Source organism: Pithys albifrons, chromosome 3, assembly GCF_047495875.1.
Source record: "Pithys albifrons albifrons isolate INPA30051 chromosome 3, PitAlb_v1, whole genome shotgun sequence".
Lineage (NCBI taxonomy): Eukaryota > Metazoa > Chordata > Aves > Passeriformes > Thamnophilidae > Pithys > Pithys albifrons.
Window position 1 is genome coordinate 72,010,894 of NC_092460.1, and position 20,293 is coordinate 72,031,186.

General features: G+C 44.2%; 1 protein-coding gene across 1 annotated transcript in view; it reads left to right on the forward strand.

Moving 5' to 3' along the window:
* Window positions 1-2,178: 2,178 nt before the first annotated feature.
* The window catches only part of PRICKLE1 (prickle planar cell polarity protein 1), a 64,043-nt gene continuing 45,928 nt past the window's right edge, over window positions 2,179-20,293 (forward strand). The window contains exon 1 of the mRNA XM_071552365.1: window positions 2,179-2,370. The gene's annotated coding sequence lies outside the window, so the exon portion shown is untranslated. The remainder of the gene's footprint in view (window positions 2,371-20,293) is intronic.

Sequence of the window (20,293 nt, forward strand, 5' to 3'; positions counted from 1 at the left end):
ACCCCTGTCTGGGCTGTTTCATTAAGACTACAGTTGGTGACTTGGACAGGCTTTATTTCTGTCCATGTTGTGAAAAACAGAACAGGTTATAACACTATTAAAGCAGCTCTCCTAGATTTGCATTGCAGACATGGCTGTAGAACAACTAAATTACACTACTGTAGCAAACTTCCCAGGCTACCCATATGGTTAAGTAGAAACTAAGAATTTATAGCTTAATTAGAGGCATTTGTAAGTGAGGATCAGATAAACAGATGTACAACTTAAAAGAGTGCATTGGCCATAAATTCTTTCATTCTAGATTCAGATCTGCTAATATATGACTTCAAACACCTCTGACAAGGTTATTTAAAAGCCAAGCAATCTTGTTTCCTATGCCTTTGGAATCTAAAGTGGGAAGAAGTAAATGACAGAAATCACGTCATGCTGCCAGCAGAGCCTAAACGTATTTAGATCTTTGTGATAAGTGCTACAGAAATGCTTGAATAGGTGGCAGGGAAGAACACAAGACAAGGGACAAACAACTGTAAGGCAAAAGATGGCCCTTTTGCCATATTTGCCACCTTTTCTTTGCATTCCCTTTACAATTAATTGTTACAATATTATAATTTATTTTATTATATATTTTATAATAAATTTCTTTTTTTTCACACTCTTGCTTCATGCTCTGTGTTTTTTCTTAAATTACAGGTGAAATCCAAACTGGTTCTGATGGAAAGAGTGATGGAGTCAACTCTCCTGAGGTTTCACCTGCCTGTAAAAGTGTCTACTCTTTCTCTCTGAAAACTTTCATGTAGATGCAATCTGGAAATGTTTATTTTCAGACTTGGTTAGGAATTAAAAGGAATCGTTCAGCAATGCAACAGTGATACTCCATCAAGGCTGACAAGGAAACGGCAGAGCAGAGCACCCAGGGCTTGAATTGCAGTTGAAACTCTTAAGGTGAAAAGTAGGTTTAATATTCTCTTGCAGTAATAGAGTTGTAGCTTTGGGTTGCAGTCCAAATTTGTTTCCTATGAGTTACATTTTTTTTTCCAGATGCAGAAAGATGGTTTTGACCAGATGGGAATACAGATAATATTCTGCTAACACAGAAAAATCAAATGTGCTTCAAAACATGATGGGAAAATTGTCATTTCCACTTCCTCATGTAATTCTTTATTTAGACAATCAAGAAAGACACTGCCGGACAACAGACCAAACTTCAGCATTATATAAAAAGAAACTTTTTCGGTTCCAGACGCATTTTTTTCACCAAGTGCGGAGAGTTTGTTACTGCTTAGAAATCACTCTGGCAAAATTATCCCATCTTTCAATTTGCATCCGTAGAAAAAAATACAACGTTGAGTTAAATGCTTTCATTGTTACCTATCCTTTGATGTTACCACGGAGGATTTAAACACTTCGAGACCACTAGAAAACCAGGAATTCAATCCACGCTGTTTAAACTCTGTTAGGTGCAGGCAACTGCACCAAGGGCTGCAGAGTCCAGCAGCTGAAGCAGGTACCAAAGTGCCGGTAAGGAAAGGGATTTAAACGTGAGCCTGGATACTTCAGTGTCCCTTTAAATGCCTACTGCCTTCGTTTTGCCATCTTCTTCGTGTTAACACCAGAAGCTTTGCTTAGGGAATGTTCACCCCTCTGAGCCCCGTCCGAGCGCTTCCCCGAGCCTGGCGGTGCCGGCTCCGCGCACTTCTCTGCAGCAGCGCCGCAGGTCCCTCGCTGGGTACGCGCAGCCCAGCGACAACACCGCGGGCCGCGAATCCCGCTGGGACCGGCTCCATCGCCCACCTCTGCACGGATCAACCGGTCAAGTTTTCCATTAACTTTCCCCCTCCCGTTTCCTCGGTGGAAGCTAGCGGCTTCAGGCTGCCACCTGACTGAGGTAAACGGAGCGGGGAGTCTGCCCGTCCTGGCTGCTTCCCGGCCTTGCCCAGTCGGGAGAAGAGGGGTTCCCACCACTTTCCCCGTATTCCCGTTCACATCCCACGGCCGCGCCTCCCACGCGTCGCCGCCGGGCGGGGGGCGGGGTCTGTCCCGGCCTAGCCCCGCCTCCGCCGAGGCCCCGCCCCCGGTCCCCGCGAGCCGCCGGCCGCCCCGGCGATTGGCCAGCGGCAGCCAATGGGCGCGGCGCAGCGCGGCCCCGGGCACGGGGCGGCGAAGCCCATTAGAGCGGGGGGCGCGCGCGGGGCAGTCGCGGCGGAGGCGGCACCGGGAGGTCGCTCCGTGGCGCGGCTGGAGATGCGCGACTGCTGCGGGTGCTGACTCCGGGAGCAAGCCGGGTACCCTCCCCGCCGTCTGTGTCACTGGCCCTACAGCCGCTCTCCGCTCGGGAATATACCGCCGTCGTCCGGCCGCGCTGCGGGGAGGGTAAGTGGCGGCTCCCCGGGGAGAGGACTGACGGGCAGGCTGGGGCGGCGCGACGGGGCACCCGGCAGGTTTGATGGGGCTCGTCCGCAGCCGGCGGCGGAGCGCTTCCCGCGGTGCGGGTCCTGCGCCCTGCCCGGGGGTTGTATGGTCAGGGCGTGCCCGTGAGGAGCCGCCCGAACGCGGAGCCGGCGCTTGGCAGCGCCGCTGGCGAGGCGCCGTCCTGCGCGGAGTTGTCGGAGACGGCTGCGGGCTCGGGAGAGCGGCGGGGCGGGGGCGCAGGGACTGCCCCGGCGGCTCCCGGGGGAGGGTGGCGCGGCGCCACCGCGGTGCCGGCTCGGTGCGCCCGGCGGAGCGAGGGGCGCGCCGGGGCCGCCAGTCTGAATGACGGTCCAGATGCGGGAGCTCAGCTGTTGCCTGTCAGTGCGTGACAACTGGCCACTGCAAGGCAGCCCCCCCCTCCTCCCTTACTTATCCTGAGAGGCAACCCTGGCAGGGGTGTTGGAACCTCGGTCTGCCGTCCCGGCAGCATCTGCCGCACTGTTCGCTGTTACTGCGGGGTACCCCGTCCTCCAGAACCCCCGCCCCTGCAGCACGGACCTCGCCGAAGTATGCGTTTTTGACTTCCTCGCTGAAGAGAGCTCTGGAAGGGCGATGGACCCTCTCAGAGTCTCTTCTCCCAGAGTATTTAAACCCACCGTGGGATTTCAAACTCCACCATCCACCATTTATCAGCCTACCCGGGCGCCTTCGCTATGGTCCGAGCCCGGGGCTGCCGAGTCCGGCCTTGGGCAGGAATGTGTCATTGTCCCCCAGCGGAGTGGCCGAGAAAGGCAACATAACGCACCCTCCAGCACCAGTGTTTCTGAATGCCATCAGCTGGAGAGCGAGGAAACGCAGCGGGGGGTATTTTACAAGCTCGCTCAGAAACGTTTATGCAGCGGACGTAAAGGTTAGCAATGCGTATTCTTTGCATGCTGAAACCTAAGAGATGGTAAAAATACGGGACTAGCGTTATTGTGACGAAGTTCCCTGTGATCACTGTTTCGCTAGTAACTCAGGTCTTTAAACTGCATATTTTGCACGGCAAACTCCGAGTGAGTACTGAGGTCTTCTAGCAGGAAGGGTTTTTCCCCCTTTAGCTATTATTTCTAGGAGGAGTCACTGTAATTTGTACCACTGCTTTACAACACAGGTGTATCACAGACGCCAGGTTTTCATCCCAAGATGTGAGTAGGTCAGACTGGGCTTGGGTAGAGGGCGAAAAGGAACTGAGAAGGAGAGAGCAGTTGCTCTGATGCAGTGACAGATTCTTTCATTTCTCCCTGCAGAGGCCCGGATGAGCCGGGCTGGTGCAGTTCTGCCAACAGCACAGTTGTGTCCTGTAAATCAAAGTCCATGGAGCTGCTCTCTTTCTGTATAACAAAAGAGTTTTTTAATGAGTAAGCCCAGGTCAGTAATATAAAAATTTTAACATCAACTGGGCAAGAGGTGTGTGTGTGTGTGTGTGTGGACCTTACAGGGTTAATAGCTAAACTATTAAGATTGGAGTCAGATGTGGGTAAAAGCAACAGGAGAGTCTGGTTTTTCCTAATATCCTGTAGTATGATAACTCTGAAGAAGGTAATTGTTTAAAAAAATCTGTTTCAATTTAAGATTTATTAAGCAAGAAGAACCTTATGTAAACATCAGGATCCCTTTCTTGTTTGGAAAGGCAAGAAATGGCTAGAAATGTCATTTGAACTTAAAGACTACAAACTATGTGTGGGTTTTCATGCATATGTGCAAGAATGTTATTGATCTCATTTTCAACTCGATTATTCTGTTTGTTAGGGAGGCTGGGATGTTTCACTCAGGCTTTTGGCAAAATGGCTTCTGCGCTTTTAGGGTTTTTTTTTCCCTAGCAAATGAGTTTTTCCTAGCATTTAATAAGGATTTTAGAATACAGGAGTAAGAGATACCAAGTGCCTTCAAAAGAAGGAGAAACGGAGGGTGTGGGAGAGGGAAGCCAAGTTTTACTTACATATGTTGTAAGTTGGGAATGTAAATTTGTATATAAGGAGAGGATCTGAAGAATAACTTGGTGTGTTAATGACCTGGCTTTTCAGAACTTCAAGAGTTTGGTCTGTCTCCCCCTATGGTTATAATAAGAGATTAGATGCATTTGGCATATTTAATTAATTAGCATATGAAAATAGGATGACTTTGTCATTGTTTTGCTGTGAAACTTTTCTATGCTAATGAATGTCTATATTTTGCAGAGTAATTTAAATGGCTTTGCTTCATATTATATTTTTGCAGATTGCTTTGACCGTTTCTAAGGCTGCAAGCCTTTGCATCATAGCCTAAAAGTCCTTTCCCTTTGTCATGTGAAACTTGTGTAATAAGTACTTTGTCAATGCCTGCTCTACACAGCTTCTAACAGAGCAGACAGAGTTGCTCTTAAATTTAAAGCCTCTATTTGCTTGGGTGCCATGTCTTGTGCATTCCAGAGTTAATTGGATGTGAAGTGATGAAGTACATTTAAAACAAACAAACAAACTGGGTTGTGTTTCTCTTTTGTATCGTTACCTTATCCTAAAGTAAAGAGATCTCTGCTTTTGAGGTATAAAAACCTACTCTGAAATGTTATATTTTTAAGTAATTGCTTTTGAGAAAACTCTTGTATGATACAATCTTGCATTAAAAGTACTTGATTGAGATGGGTACATAGGAACCAAGTGGTTTATCAATATTCAGTTTACCTCCTTGTATTAAGGCTTAAGCTTCAGTTTGGCCCGCGCTGGTTTTTGCTTATGCTGTTTAAACAGAGGTAAACTTGAGGTTAGTCCAGCCGTTAGTATATGCTTGGTGTAAGCCATGCATGCTTAGGTCTTGCTCCTGGAAATGTTTACAGAAATGAGTAACTTTTACTTCAGCGCTTAAATTGTTTGGATTAGGAGTTGTATAATGGGAAGAACCAGCTTGGAAGGATACAGCACAGCTCTCAGTCATCTTTTCCCCCTCCCACATATGGCTGAAGAATGATGGGAAGAAACATGTTTTGCAAGTAATAGCACACTGAAGTCGTGGCATTTCTGGCAGAAACTCCCAGATAGGCTATCAAATCAGTTTGCCAAAATTACATGATTTTTTCAGAAACAGCTCTTTGGCTGGTGGTTTGTTGACAAAGGGTATTTCCAGCTACTGAAGAAAATTTCATGGGTCATCTGCTATAACTCTTCCTCTTTGTATTTTACTTGTTTATAATATGTATATTATACATTTTTTAGCAAAACTAAATGAGCAAATGACTCTTAGCAGGAACTGACAATACTTCTCAAGCATGTTCTTGTACAAGGAGGTTTTTCTAAATGTACAGAATGAGTGAAGTGTTCATATTCAACAGGTATGAGCCAATACAAACATTTCTAGTATTTTTAAAATATCTGTAAGTGACAGCTTTTTGCTAGTTTACCTTTTCTTGGAACTTTGCCTGGAAAGCTAACTCCTTAAAAGTTCTTAAATATAGCCATAAGCTTGGTGAATTGCTTTTCAAGATCATTTTGAACTATCAAGCTCAGTGTTTTGCTAGCTAGTAAACTTGGGGTAGACAGTCTCTCAGGCAGGCCTTTCATTTCCAGTGGATTACACATCAACAAAAGCTGGAACTGTGTTATTTCAGTTGTTCGGTACCAAAGTCATGTACTCCTGTCCAAGGTCTGTGTTTGAAACGTTGATTTATAACACCTGATAGCTATTGCTGTTGTGCCTTGTGTACTGCTCTCCTTCATTTTCCTACACATCCCCTCTCTCCCCTCCTTAAGATGTAAGAGTATTATGGAGTGTGCTTGTAGGTTTGTATCTATAACAATTCTATTCCGTTGCTCCCCTTTTATTTAAGCACAGATCCCACAGCTTGCAAGTACTGTCTTTGACTTTAGTAACAATTCTTTTTTTTTTTAATAGTTCCGATTACACATAACATTGGCTTCCTGGAGCAGTTGTATGCCAAAAAAGCATTTTCAACTGCCATCCAAATATTGAAATATAATTGCTTGCTTTTATATAAAATAAATTTTGTTTCCTGTGATGTTTTTGTAACCACCTTTTGGAGCTTGTTGCCTTCTAATCTTGCGTCAAGTAACCACAATGTTAATATTACATGATTCCAGAACTAGGCTTCTCTGTCGGCAGCCTGCCAAATCCTGTCTAATGTCTGTGTTAATGTGGTGTATATGAAAACTGACTTCTCTGTGGATTTGATCAGTGATTTGTATAATTGCAACCAGCGTGATTAAAAATCTGCATGTCAATATCATGATGCGTATAGTAAAACTTACAGGTTCTTTTTTTAAGCAGGGTGATGTTAGTCCCTTAAATTTTCTTTGAGAGTCTTCATTGTCAAAACAGCTTCATTTCTGAATGTTTTAAAAAGAAAGTAGCAACATGGATGTAGTTATGAATATAATAACATAGGCCTTGGATTGTGCTGTGTGGTAGGACTCTTGCATCCTCTAGTTCTGTAGGAGACCTGCATCTTCTCTCACCAGTCTTAAAAGGAATGACATGAGAGGCTTGCATCTGAATCTTGAAACCTATCTAGGCAGATACTGCTATACAGTTTCTCAAAGCACACATCCCTTCTGTATTCATATGTTCGCTGCTGGAGCTGTGTAAACCACCTTTGACACAGGCACTGTAATTGTTCAGCTTTACCCTTTTACCCTTCCCTAATCTTTTCATTAACAAAGTGCTCCTGTGGCAGGGAGGTGCTAGCTCAGCAAGAGGCTCGGCCTGAACACCCAGGCACTCTTGCTCAACTCGTCCAGTACATGGGCTGATCGGACACTGCCCTCCCCCATGGCCCATTTCTGTGGCAACACAGACATCCAATAACCATGGCACAAATTGAAAGCCACCTTGCACTTTCAGGTGTGGATCAAGTTGTTTAGGAGCAGTGAAACCTGACTTTTTCTCAAGTATGTTAAAAATTAGTGCATGATTAGTGAAGATGTTTTTTAAGGATCTCTTTTTGTAATCAAGTGTTAATCACCCAGAAGTTCAAAAGTGTTTATGTAAAGAAATTGCATGTGTTTGTGTGCATACTTTAGAACAAATATATTTTTAGTTTATTTCAGACTCTTTGCAGGAATTGGTATTTTCATATAAAAATAAAAACTTCACATGCTGTGATGACTGTTCAAAGTATGAATATTTATGTACTTTAAAATGAATTTTATGAAGGTGGTGCAGAAATGTCTGAACCTAACATATTTGCATCTTTATATCCAGACTGCTAAATGAGTTATGCTGTGTCTAGAACCTCACTGGTGAATTGCAGATGTCTTTTGTAAAAGTATACATACAACTTTCTGAGAGCTTTGAACTGTTTTCTCATGCTTTGCTCATCAGAAAGGTTGCTTTTTTTCCAGTCTTGTTTTGAAAGCATAGTGAATCTCTGTAATAAATATTGAGTCCTTATTCATCCTAGGACTGAAATGAGTTCATTCTGTGCATATGGAATATGAGAAAGATATATACAAAGGATATGTTTGTATTTAATAAAATTAATAGCATAAAGCAAGTGCAAAGAAACTTGTAAGCCTAAACAGCTTGGCAGGCCAATAGCCAACAAACGTCTTAGAGTACTGCCAAACATGTAGAAAGCAGACCAGGCTCTCATCTGTTCTGAGGTACTAAAAATGTATGTAACTTCCATCCTCTTAAGGATGTTGGTTACCCAGGATGCAGCTTTGTTTGGTCCTCTCAGCAGATCAGTAGATTTGGATTTCATCAGATACCTCGGCTGGGAGGTGCCACTGCTATTCAGGAGAAATGTGACTGCCTAAAAAAGCAAGTTAGTTGTGTTATGGCAGCTCTTCACAGTCGTATCCCAGAGTGTGGGCCCACTATTACAGGGCATTGGCCTTGCTTTAGGAGGCTCTGGGGAAGAAAGTTGTGTTATCAGGGTAAAGTTGGAGAGAACATCCACACAGTAAGAGGGAGTCCTATGTACTTGTGCTGTGCTTGATTATGAGCTGCCAAAAAGCTGCAGAAATGCTCTAAGCAAAGGATGCTGCCAAGTAGGTTGATGAGCTTAATGGTTTCTTTAGCTATTTGTGAATCCAGTAAATGTCATGGTTTACTCCCTGACCTTTCATAGAGCCACTCTGCTTGGACAGACTTTGCAGGGGATTTCAGGTGGTGAGAAGCTGTAATTCAGTGGTCCAGGCGAATACCCCATTTTGTTCTCAATATATGGTTTTCCATTTACATGAAACTGTTGATTCCATGCAAGAAGAGGTTGTACGGTTTTATTGTAGCTGTTAACATACTGAAATTGAGCAATTCAGGTATTTGATTAAACTGAAGTGACCACAGTGACAAGGAGGCATCTGTTTCATTGCTGCACATTTATTGCTTTTCTGATTCCTTTGCAAAATGTCCCCTGACGCTTGGAACTCTGTTGTCTAGTTCTCAATCTGCCAACTTTTAGACTGTAATTTTGTAAGGTTAACTTTTTAATGTCTCCCTGTCTATCTTCTATTATACTGTGGCTGTTCGTAGACATTTTTAACCTATTAGTGGCTGTCTTATTAGCCTGCAGCTGATGCTGATATTAGGGCTCTTTTACAATGGTGGACTTGGTGGACTTATTTTAGGAATTGGAGATACCAGCCTCCTGTTCATTTAAGGCTTTTTTTTAACTTTGATGCGTAAGTCAGTGTTAAGCATCTAAATTCTAACTATAAAATATTCAAAGTTGGATATTCAAGGGCATATGTTTGTTCTTGTGTCTACTTACACATTCCTATGGCCTCTGGAAGGAGATTTATGCTTTGAAAGAACAGGTCTCATGAAAATGCGGAGGTACATCTTGAATTATGCAACATTTTTTTCTGCAGGTGTAAGTCCTCCTTTGTGCAATTGTGTGTATTTACCTTCATCCTATTTTGTTGTGTACTAAATCAGCTGATATCTAATGCAACTGGGAGAAGATAATCTAGACTTGTTTTTAAAAGGAAACTGTTGGCACGTTTTCCTACTTTAGTGCAGGAGGAGACATAAAAACCACTATGTGGGCTGTGACACTGGTTGTACATAAGTGAACACAAGTGAAAGTAGGGCAAAAGCATTTCCAAAGAGGCAGTTACAGTAATATTCTGTGAATGTTGGACTAGAAATGAGTATGAATTACTTCAATATTGCATTACTATGGTAAATAAAACCTGATAAAACAATGACTTAAGACTGTATTCCCCTCTATAAAGTAGTCAAGCTGTTTACGTTAAACTGTTGCATAGTTTTGCAGGCCCAGCTTAAGTGGGGGTGTGAAGATGCTTTGGAAATATTTGGGGGTTTTCTTGCATTTAAAGTGAGCTTCCCAAATCAGTCTGAACAGTGCAATGATTGTGTTCATGCACACTGGGGTTCCTAACCACATGCTGCTACTAAAAGAAAAAAAAAAAACCACAGACCATAAAGCTGTAGCTTCTGTTCTGCCATAGCTCCAAATTGTGAAGTGATTTTGTCACCTATGTCACATCTAGTACTTTGTCTAACTTGAGTTTCAGTTCCAAGTGTTGCTTTTTCTAACCACTGTAATAATATTAGTTGTTCAGATGATCCTGAAGGGTTTTGGAATATTGTTGGCTTGAGTATGAATAATGGTTAGGCACTATTTCTAGTTATAGTTCAGATCTTTGCTTTCACTTCCTAGTTTCTGGGAATGGAAGGTCTGTGCCCTGCACAAGGAAAATGGCCTGCTCCTCATTTTAGAAAATAACTGTAGGAAAATATAAATCAAGGATGTCTGTCTGAAAAAAATAAAAAAGGGAATATTTATTTCCAAACTTGTACTTTAGAACGCAGTTCTAAGAAACCAGTGACTGGGCTTCTGACTTCTAACACCAGTCCCAAGTTTAAAAAAATAAAGAAAAAAAATAAAGGCAAACCTTGGGTAAGCTGCAAGTTCTCTTCAGCCCCACCCTCAGCTAGAGACCCTCTTTGCCTGCCTTTGCTTGTGTACTCTATCGGTTTCACAGTTCATATACTTGTGGGTTTTTTTAAAATCTCCCCTTGCACTCGGGTGGGAAACATGTCTGCTGTTTCCTTTCAAACATACAAGGCTTGATTCTCCTCTCACAATGGCATAAATTGTGAAGAACTCTACTTGAAATCAATGGAAGTAAAGACATGTAAAATGGGGTGAGAGAAGAGCCCAGCCTCTGGTTTCTATTTTAAAGTGAGTCTGGTTAACCTAAAATTATTCAGTGTGCCACTATGACTTTAGTTTGTAGATATCAATTGCTGTGCTTGTTTCTTTTAATACATAATGTATCATTTTCATATATAATACATCACAGCTAGTACCCCTAATCATGATGCACATGTCTTTGATTTAATACCTTGGTACTACTACATCAATTTTGGTAGTTAATAAGTAATACGTATGGTAAAGTACTTGCCTTACTAGAGTCAGATCCTCTGAAAAGTCTGGGTTATACCTGTATTCCTCTGCAGTTCCTGAAGCAGAGAAGGATGGATTGGCTCTGTCTCTACAGCCTAAACTTTTTGTGGTTTTCTGTTGCTTCAGTAGTTTTAATCTGTGAATCTTGTTCCTCATTATCCAGGTTCAAGATACTAATTCTACATAAACAGAACTTTCTCTAGTGTTGTTGTTTTTTCTGTGCTTCTGAAGTGTTCAGCTCTGTTCTTATGTTTTATACATGCTTAAGAACTTAAAACTTCAAATTTTCTCTGAACTTTGTAATAAACCTGGAATATCCACACACACTTTCTGCCACTGTTCAAGTTTTGGTGGCTGTACACATTTGTTTATTTTTTTGGCAATGGATTATGGGCCTTAATTACCATCAGTAGTCAAATAACAGAATGAGATTATGCAGCAGTGCTATAAAAAATGTTCATGCTAGCTATGATCTGTGCATGTGTGGCTATCTTTGAGAACAGTCACCTCATTCATTAACCAGTGCAACAGACTCCAACTTTACCACTGTTTAGTTTTTGAAATTAATGCAACATTCTCTACCTAACTGAAACATAGCTATGACTGCCTCTTTCTATAGTTTAAACAACTGCATCAAGTAGTTGGCTCCTGTAATATATTCTAACCTGGAGTAAACCTATTGGTGTATTTGAATTTTGTTTTCTGCTGAAGTAGCAAATCACGGATGTCCACAACGGAGTCTCTTTAAACTTGAATAATGTGGTAGGCTTAGTATATCACTTATAATTTATCTCTAATTTTATTATCATGAGAGTGAAAACCCTATGATGTTTAGCTGTTGGATCCTTGAGCTTTCCGCTTCTATTTAGTCCACCAGCCCCTTAAAAAGTCAAGAGGATGCTTAGCTAGTGTGTGGTGTCCTTACGTATCAGGGTTGGAAGATGCCACAGAAGCTTGCTGTGCTGCATGAGCTTGTAGATCTTGATGTTCAGTGTGGCTTCCCAGAACAACTGGCTTCTGGCCTCTTGACTACAGTTATGAATTCCAATAGCAAATTCTTTCTTGTCCCTGCTAGGTTTTGCATTGCTTATTATGACAAACCATTTTTCCCATGGTAAGTTCATTGTAGTTTCAACCATAGCTTTTATGAAGTATAGTTGTCTGACAGTGAGGTAGCATGGTGGAGACTAAACTGAGATGTGGTGTTCACTGCTGCTGTGGTTGTGGGCAGCAGTACTTGCCTACAACTGATGTGAGGGGGGTGGGAGGGGGCAGAAAAGGGTATATGATAGAGATGCATATGCTTGTTGGTCAAATAAGCTTTTCCACCTGGAAGTTGGCTACTTCTCATCTTTGTTCAGGTAGAGCAGTCCTTGGCTGGAGTAGAGAACTGACTGCCTTCCAAGCACAGAGATGTACTTGGTGGTCTTTTTGGTGGCAGGTTTTATGCATTTTTAATCTCATGGCTTTGAGACCGTTCTGTCATACCATTTTTGGAGCACTTTTAAGCTCTTCTGAGAGGTATCATTGTGGAGGCTGCAATACATGTTTAGAAGAGCAACTACTTTTAGTAATATTTTCATGGCATAAGGTCTGGTGTAAAAGTAATTTTGGGGTATATGAGAAACAAAAGGTTCAGTGGTAAGTGTGAGAATCTCTGGGGAAATTAGTCTCTAATGCATATTGATACACACAGCAAGCTTGAAGACAGACTTGCCAAGCAATGCGAAGCACCTTATCAGTTTCATGGAAGAAGCAGCTTCCACTGAAAAAGATATGGGAATAAAAGAGCATGCTTCTGGCTCTTTATTAGTTGTAGTGGTTAAGAATGAATCAAAGGTAATAGTGTGTAATAAGGTTGGTGCCTTAAAGGCTCCTAACAAACTTAAGTAACTTTCTGCCTGTTGTGAAACTTGTTATGTAAGACTTGACCTCAAGAAATGGAGATGGGTTTGGAGATCCAGAGCTTGAGCTTGTTTATAGGTAGTTTTGAGGAGCTGTCACCACAAAATACAGAGATGATGATGCCATACTTCAAGACACAAATCTGTTTTGGAAGTAGAAAGAAGCCCAAGATAAGTTTTAAAAAGCAGTCCTGGTAAATCATTCCAGAGCCATTTCTTTTCAGTCTTGATTTGAATGTAGGCATCCTGAAAACTACGACTGCTGAGCAGTTCACTATATGCCTATTCCAGCTGTCTTTAAAAGCTACCTTTTTCACATAGATGTGTTCTGACAAGAGGCCTTAGATAAGTGCTTAGCACCCATGTCTTTTGTGGCAAAAAATGTATGGGATCAGAAGAGGGAATAAATTGCTCCTAAGTAATGCTTCAGTTCTAGGTCTATGTTATGACATACACTGTATGAAAGTGTTTAAAACTCTTTTTAAAAGTTGCATGTGTTAAGGACAAAAGTGTGTGTGGTGGGGAAGTAAAGCAAAGTTTTACATAATGCCATAAGACTCTAAGTTTTCATCTGTCTCCTGCTTAAAGGAAGGTAAAAATGATTAAACATTGTTACCCTGTGGAAGAGTGCGTAGAAAATATGTGTTTCTTGACATGCTTCCAGAAATACTGTTTAAAGACAATTTTGTAACATTGATGTCTAACAGCATTCTGGTAGCCTGTTTTCTTTCCCGTGGCAACAGTTCCAGCCCTCACTTACTAATCAGCTTGCTCTGTGATACCTTATGGAATAAAATAACTATCAGGAGGACACTGCAAAACATTTATGCCTAAATTTCTGACCAAACTATGCACACTGCTTGGTACAGCTGTGGATTTGTCCCTTAAGAAAAACATTTTGGAAGACACCTAATCATGTGTGCACGTGCTGCACCTGTACCACACAACACATGCACACTAAGCACACTTCTATGAGGACACCGGGCAGCCCCCTCCTCTAAAGCTGAAGAGTTTCTGCAGCTGTTAGAACAATGCTATAAGGTGCACTACGAACATAGTGGGCAGAACATACCAGCTTGAGAAGATGTTGATGCTTATCATAAGTCTGTGCTGTGACAGCTGTCTGCAGGAAAAATGCTTGAGAACAGACACCTTGAAAATGCATATATACAGAATTAATGACCATCCTGGACACTTTCACTGAAATACTGAATTATGGGACTTGAGCTCTTACTAAACTTCTGGGTTTGCAAAGACAATCAGAAGTGGCTCAGCTCTCTTGCAGCTGGTGACTCCAGGGAAGAGCTGAAGGGCAGGCTCTTGCAATGAGGAGGTTTACAGCTAAGTCTGGTCAGGTAAACAACAAGTACAGACTCAAAGATGACAGATGTATGAGCTAACTGCTGGGGTACGGAAAGCTCATTGCCTGTGATGTTAGGGCTCTGACTGCTACTAATATCCAGTGCAGGCCTCATGGTCCTGGTCAAAAAAGGCCATATGCTCTTACCTCTTCACTGGGGAAGGGTGCAGTGGAGTTTCAGCCATGGAATTGGTATGACTTGTGATGGTGGTTTAATGTATAGCTGAAAAAAAGTGGCTGAATGGTTTGGGTTGAAAGTGACCTTAAAGATAATCTTGTTCCAACCCCCTTGCCATGGGCAGGGACACCTTCCACTAGACCAGGGTGCTCAAAGCCCCGCCCAGGCCTGGCCTTGAGGACTTCCAGGGAGGAGGCATCCACAACTCTGGGCAACTTGTTCTGGTGTCTCATGACCTTCACCATAAAGGATGTCTTCCTAATATCTAATTAAATCTACCTTCTTTCAGTTCAAAGCCAATACCCTTTGTCCTATCACTACGTGCCCTTGTAGAAAGTACCCTTGCAGCTTTTTTGTAGGTGCTGGAAGGTCTCCCTGGAGCCTTCTCTTCAGGCTGAACAACCCCAGCTCTCTCAGCCTGTCTTCACAGGACAAGTGCTCCAGCTCTCCCATCATCTTCCTTGCCCTCCTCTGGACTCGCTCCAGCAGGTTCATGTCGTTGTGTTGCGGGCCCCAGAGCTGGACACAGCACTCCAGGTGGGGACTAATGAGAGCAGGGCAGAGTGGCAGAGTCACCTCCCTTGACCACCTTGCTTTTGATGCAGACTTGGATATGTTTGGCTTTCTGGGTTGCAGGTGCAGATTGACGGATCATGTTGAGCTTCTCATCCACCAACAGCCCCAAGTCCTTCTCCTTAGGGCGTGCATTCTCTCCCCAGCCTGTACCTGGCTTTGGGATTGTCTTGACCTAGGTCCAGAACTTTGCACTTGGCCTTGTACTTCATGAGGTTTGCACAGACCCAGGTCCCTCTGGATGGCATCTTTTTCCTCCGGGGTGTTGACCGCACCACACGGACTGGTGTCACTAGCAGCCTTGCTGAGGGTACACTCGCTGCCACTGCCCGTGTCACCAACCAAGGTGTTAAGCAGCGCCGGTGCCCCGCGGTGCCGACCCCAGCGGGACGCGCCTGAGAGAAGAGCTCGTCCCGCCCGTCGCCTCGTCCGGAGCGGAAGGTGCCGCTGGGGCGCTGCGGCCCCGTCCCCGCCAGGTGGCGCCCGCGCGCCGCGCCCGCTGCCGCCGTGCGGGAGCGATGCGGGACCAGTGCCGGCCCGGGACAGGAGCGATGCCGGGGCTGATGCCGGCCCGGGACAGGAGCGATGCCGGGGCTGATGCCGGCCCGGGACAGGAGCGATGCCGGGGCTGATGCCGGCCCGGGACAGGAGCGATGCCGGGGCTGATGCCGGCCCGGGACAGGAGCGATGCCGGGGCTGATGCCGGCCCGGGACAGGAGCGATGCCGGGGCTGATGCCGGCCCGGGACAGGAGCGATGCCGGGGCTGATGCCGGCCCGGGACAGGGGCTGATGCCGGCCCGGGACAGGGGCTGATGCCGGCCCGGGACAGGGGCTGATGCCGGCCCGGGACAGGGGCTGATGCCGGCCCGGGACAGGGGCTGATGCCGGCCCGGGACAGGGGCTGATGCCGGCCCGGGACAGGGGCTGGTGCCGGCCCGGGACAGGGGCTGGTGCCGGCCCGGGACAGGGGCTGGTGCCGGCCCGGGACAGGGGCTGATGCCGGCCCGGGACAGGGGCTGATGCCGGCCCGGGACAGGGGCTGATGCCGGCCCGGGACAGGGGCTGATGCCGGCCCGGGACAGGGGCTGATGCCGGCCCGGGACAGGGGCTGATGCCGGCCCGGGACAGGGGCTGATGCCGGCCCGGGACAGGGGCTGATGCCGGCCCGGGACAGGGGCTGATGCCGGCCCGGGACAGGGGCTGATGCCGGCCCGGGACAGGGGCTGATGCCGGCCCGGGACAGGGGCTGATGCCGGCCCGGGACAGGGGCTGATGCCGGCCCGGGACAGGAGTGTGCTCGTGTATCCTCTGTGTGCTTGTGGCACTCGGAGCACTTCTGCCTAAGTGTTTTCAAAGCTAAAACTGTTCAAAGGACGAGTTTGCAGTGACAGCAAGAGCAAGACAAAGTGTGCTTTTTCATTTCCCTCAAATTGTCATAGTTCTGCTTTAAACGAGTGAAATTACATGGATTTGAAGGGCGGACGATAACCTGCTAATGGGAAAAACAAACAAACAAAACCAACAAAAAACAAACCAGGACTGACTACGTTTTCTGTTCCTCAATTTGCTGGATCTCTGTTAATTTGCTGCTGTTCAAAATTATAGTGAACCCAAAGGAAAAGGTCCCAGCCCACCTCCACAAAGATTTGTGTAGATGCTTATCTTTTGGGGTGGCATCTTGCTTCACTTTTTCTGTCAGGGAAAGATGGACACGACTCTGTAGGTAGAGCTGGAGAGTACGAGGCAGAATGTAGCCCTTGGCCTCTGATTGCCCCAGCTGGCCAGAGGGTACAGCAGAAGCCTGTCAGGCTGTGGTGCTCCATGCTTGGAGAATAAGCTTTTACCCACTCCAGAAGACCCTCTGGCAGAGCAAGTATGTGTGTTGCCTGTTGTGGTGGCAGCAAGAGAGGGTGCAAGTGTTCCAAGTATGTAGATGGAGGCAGGAGCCTTTTCACAGCCAGTCCACCAGCACTGAAGACAACAGAAGAAATCCAAGCACTTTGATGTGGTTCTCTAGGCCCCTGGTAAGCTACTCAGACTAGTTTAACCAGACCCAGAGGCAGCAGAGGGAGGAAGAAATGGGCTCTGCTGAATAACCAAAACAGCTTCCTTATCACCCTCATTCCTAGGGAGCTTTTGCACTGAAGTGAGGCTATCCTGAAGATATGGGAGGGAGATAGTCCCACCTGAAACTGAAGGAGAAACTATGTTTTGTTAATAATTGTGAGGAGGCCATCAGGAGTCAGTAACTGTTGGTTCTGCTTTTTAAGGAAGGATGGGCAGGCGCTAAATTCAGGCCTGCAGTGTAATCCTGTGTGGGATGCGGGATGTGACTGCCCCAGTATCGCTCTAATGGCCTTGGAAGAAGAGGCACCTCAAGAGGTTGCTGAGACGTCAGATGGATTGTACCTTCAAATAACAGTGTCCATATCTTTCCATGGGTGCAGGATGACTGTCAAATAGGGAGGTGTGTGACTCACTGGGCAAACAGGAAAGGGTGACAACCTGCACAGCCTGCCGCTAGATTTGTAGATCAAAGCCTTCAAGCACTGTACCCTGAGCTACATGCATGGTGAGCTCCTCCACCTGGATTAAACTAGTCTAACTGCAGAAGAATGAATGAACTAGTGTTCAAAAAATTTCTGTAGGAAAGAAATGGGGAGGAATTACTGGTACTGCAGAACTTGGGTGTCTGGCCAACTTGACCAAAATATTGTTTAAAACTAAGATGGTGGTGTCTCTGAATTTAGTCATGTGGCTTGAGAGTTTTTAGCTAAATCCTTGTGAGCATTGTCCTGCTAACATAAAAAATGTTAGTAACCTTATAGACTTTCTGATAGGGCTGTGAGACAGGTGCTAATAGTGAATTCTGTGAGTGGCAAGTGTTGTAGCCATTCTCAAACAGATCAGAAGGCTTTTTTTTATCTTCTACGAATACTGATTAGTTCTACACCAAACAAGGCTTGTCTCCTTTTGTACCCTTCTTCCCACAGGAAAAAGAAAACATTCTCCCAGGAGTGGGTTTTTGTTAGTTTGTTTGTTTGTGAGGTTTTTTTGGTGGGTATTTTTTGTGTTCCTTGATTTCAGTCTTGGGAAAGGAAACCCTTAGTGGTAAATAATTGGATAAGGGACTAGCAGGATGGGCTTAAATGAAAGTGCCTCGTTTAGTGATTCCTCTCCCTTAATCGTACAATGGACTTTCTCAACATTGCTTCCTGGTATTCATCCAAGACCTTGAGCTCTGATACCTGTAAACAATTAGCATTCTCCCACATGGCGCACAAGCACTTGATCAATGTTTAACAGGGTATTTGTCTATGGCAGCAGTTTAACTTCCTTGTGGGATCTTTCTATCCTCCTTCTGTCTTTTAGTTGTTTGTTGCTGATTTGTTCAGTTTATATGCAGATTCTAAATAGAGCTGTTTCTACATGATGCTACTCTCTTCTCTTTCCTAAGAAACTATAATTGCACCAAAATGTCAGTTTTCAATTGCATATTTCTAGTAGTCCCTGTCTAATGTTCACACCTACTTTTTGGTCTGTTATAGGAATAAGCTGCTTATGGGAAACATGATGTTCCACTCTCTCAGACTGGAAAAAAATGAAACTGTTCCTGGGCTTCAGTGAGATTTCTTTTATTGCTGTCCTTATCCTGTACTGGATTTGAGCAGAGTACAGTATTAGTTGCCTCTTGACTGTCCAAAAGCACAATATAGGGATGTGGAAGCAAGAACTCCTATGAAATGTATATTGCCTCCTATTATGTAGCTTGGCCATTGGGTGATAAGGAGTTAGACCTGTGGTACTAAACCTCTTATAAAGTGTTAAATTGGATTGAAAAATCAACATCTTAGGAGAAACTCTTAAAAGTACATTTCCAGATCACAGGACTTAACTGGTGTATAGTATGTACAAATGAGCAGACTGGGAACTCCTTAGCCAATGGTGAAGGGTAAGTAAGTAAAAACAACCCCCAGCTGAAAAGTAAAAATGGTTGACTCCCGTGTGCTTCCAGAAAGTGGAAAGTCTCCTAAACAACAGCTTTCTTTGAGGGAAGCGTTGCTCGGCCCTGGTGCTAGTTTTATTGTCCAATCATGAGGCATGAAAATTGCCATATAAAAGTGCTCAGTGCTGCTGTACTGCTTTTAAAAAGCTCCAAATTTTTGAATGTTGTTACATTAGCTTCCAGTTTTCATCAGGTAATGCATAGCCCCAATGATAAATTTACAAAAAATACCTTTTTTCAAGTGTGATGAAATAATAGAAATAACATAGTAGCATCTGAGTTTCCAGTCCTTTGGACATCAGCTGCAGTTGAAGCACTTCAGTGCATAATGCCTGTGATCATCTTGGTCTTTAGCAATCTGTGCAAGAAATTGACTTAAAAGATCCAAGTTACCCATATTTTACACCAAAAGAGTGTGAATAGCAAATAGCTAGAAATTTACCCATCAATGAGTATTTATTTATTTGTCAATAAAGACCTTCAGAGCAAGGGAGAAATGGAACTGGCCCTTGCTTTTAAAACAGTTTTTTCTTGTAATGACCGAGGTTTCTTAACCAATATGCTTTGCTTTTAAAAGTAGAGATACATTTTACTAGGAACTTGTAAGCCTTACTGCAAGTACTAACTGAATATTCTGTCTGACTGACCCTTTCTTATTAATTACAAAGCTAGGAGGAGATTAGGTTGATAAAGCATAACCCTGAAGTTGCTTCCTGTACATTATCTTTAGTGCTTTTAAAATTCTTTTCTTACCATATTCTCATCGTATCTGGGACTATGACACGTGCCTTTAGAGGATGACAGGCTGTGGTCCTGTGGGATTTTTCTTTAAGTGCTATTTTTCTAGCATAGATTTTAGGAAGCTTCTATTAACTAGGTAACACTTTCAACTTGTGGATAGCGTGCTGCCCATACCCTGTCATGTAAAGACTAGCACAGGAAAACAAAACATTGACATCACAGGCAACAGTCTGAGGTTGATATTCTATAGTTCAATGTTTTTGCTGTGACCAGAGCAAGCTAAGATTTGGCAGAACTGTTAGCTCAAGGAAAACCTAGTGAAGTAAATAAAATTCTCAGTGTTGCATCAGTAAAGTGTCTCTTTAAAAGGTAGACAGCTCTTGCCCTTCACTGAAGCTTGGAATAAATGTTGAGGTCACTTCTTGAAAGATGACAAAATGCACTGAAAAACAAGGACAAGGTGTTTTTGTTTGTTCTGGAAGCTCAAGTAAGTTCACTGAAGGGCTGACATTTGGATCAATGACTACTACTGATTGCTGTCTCTGCGCAGCACCTCTTTGAATCATAGAAAAATTTTTGAAATGAAATAAAATAGCTCTTGTCCCTTTCTGTACAATGTATAGCTCTGGTGCCACTAGCTGTCTTCTTTTGTTTGTTTGTTTTTGGAGTAGGATTGAATTCATTTCATGGGCCTAGTTTGTGAGCTGCTTC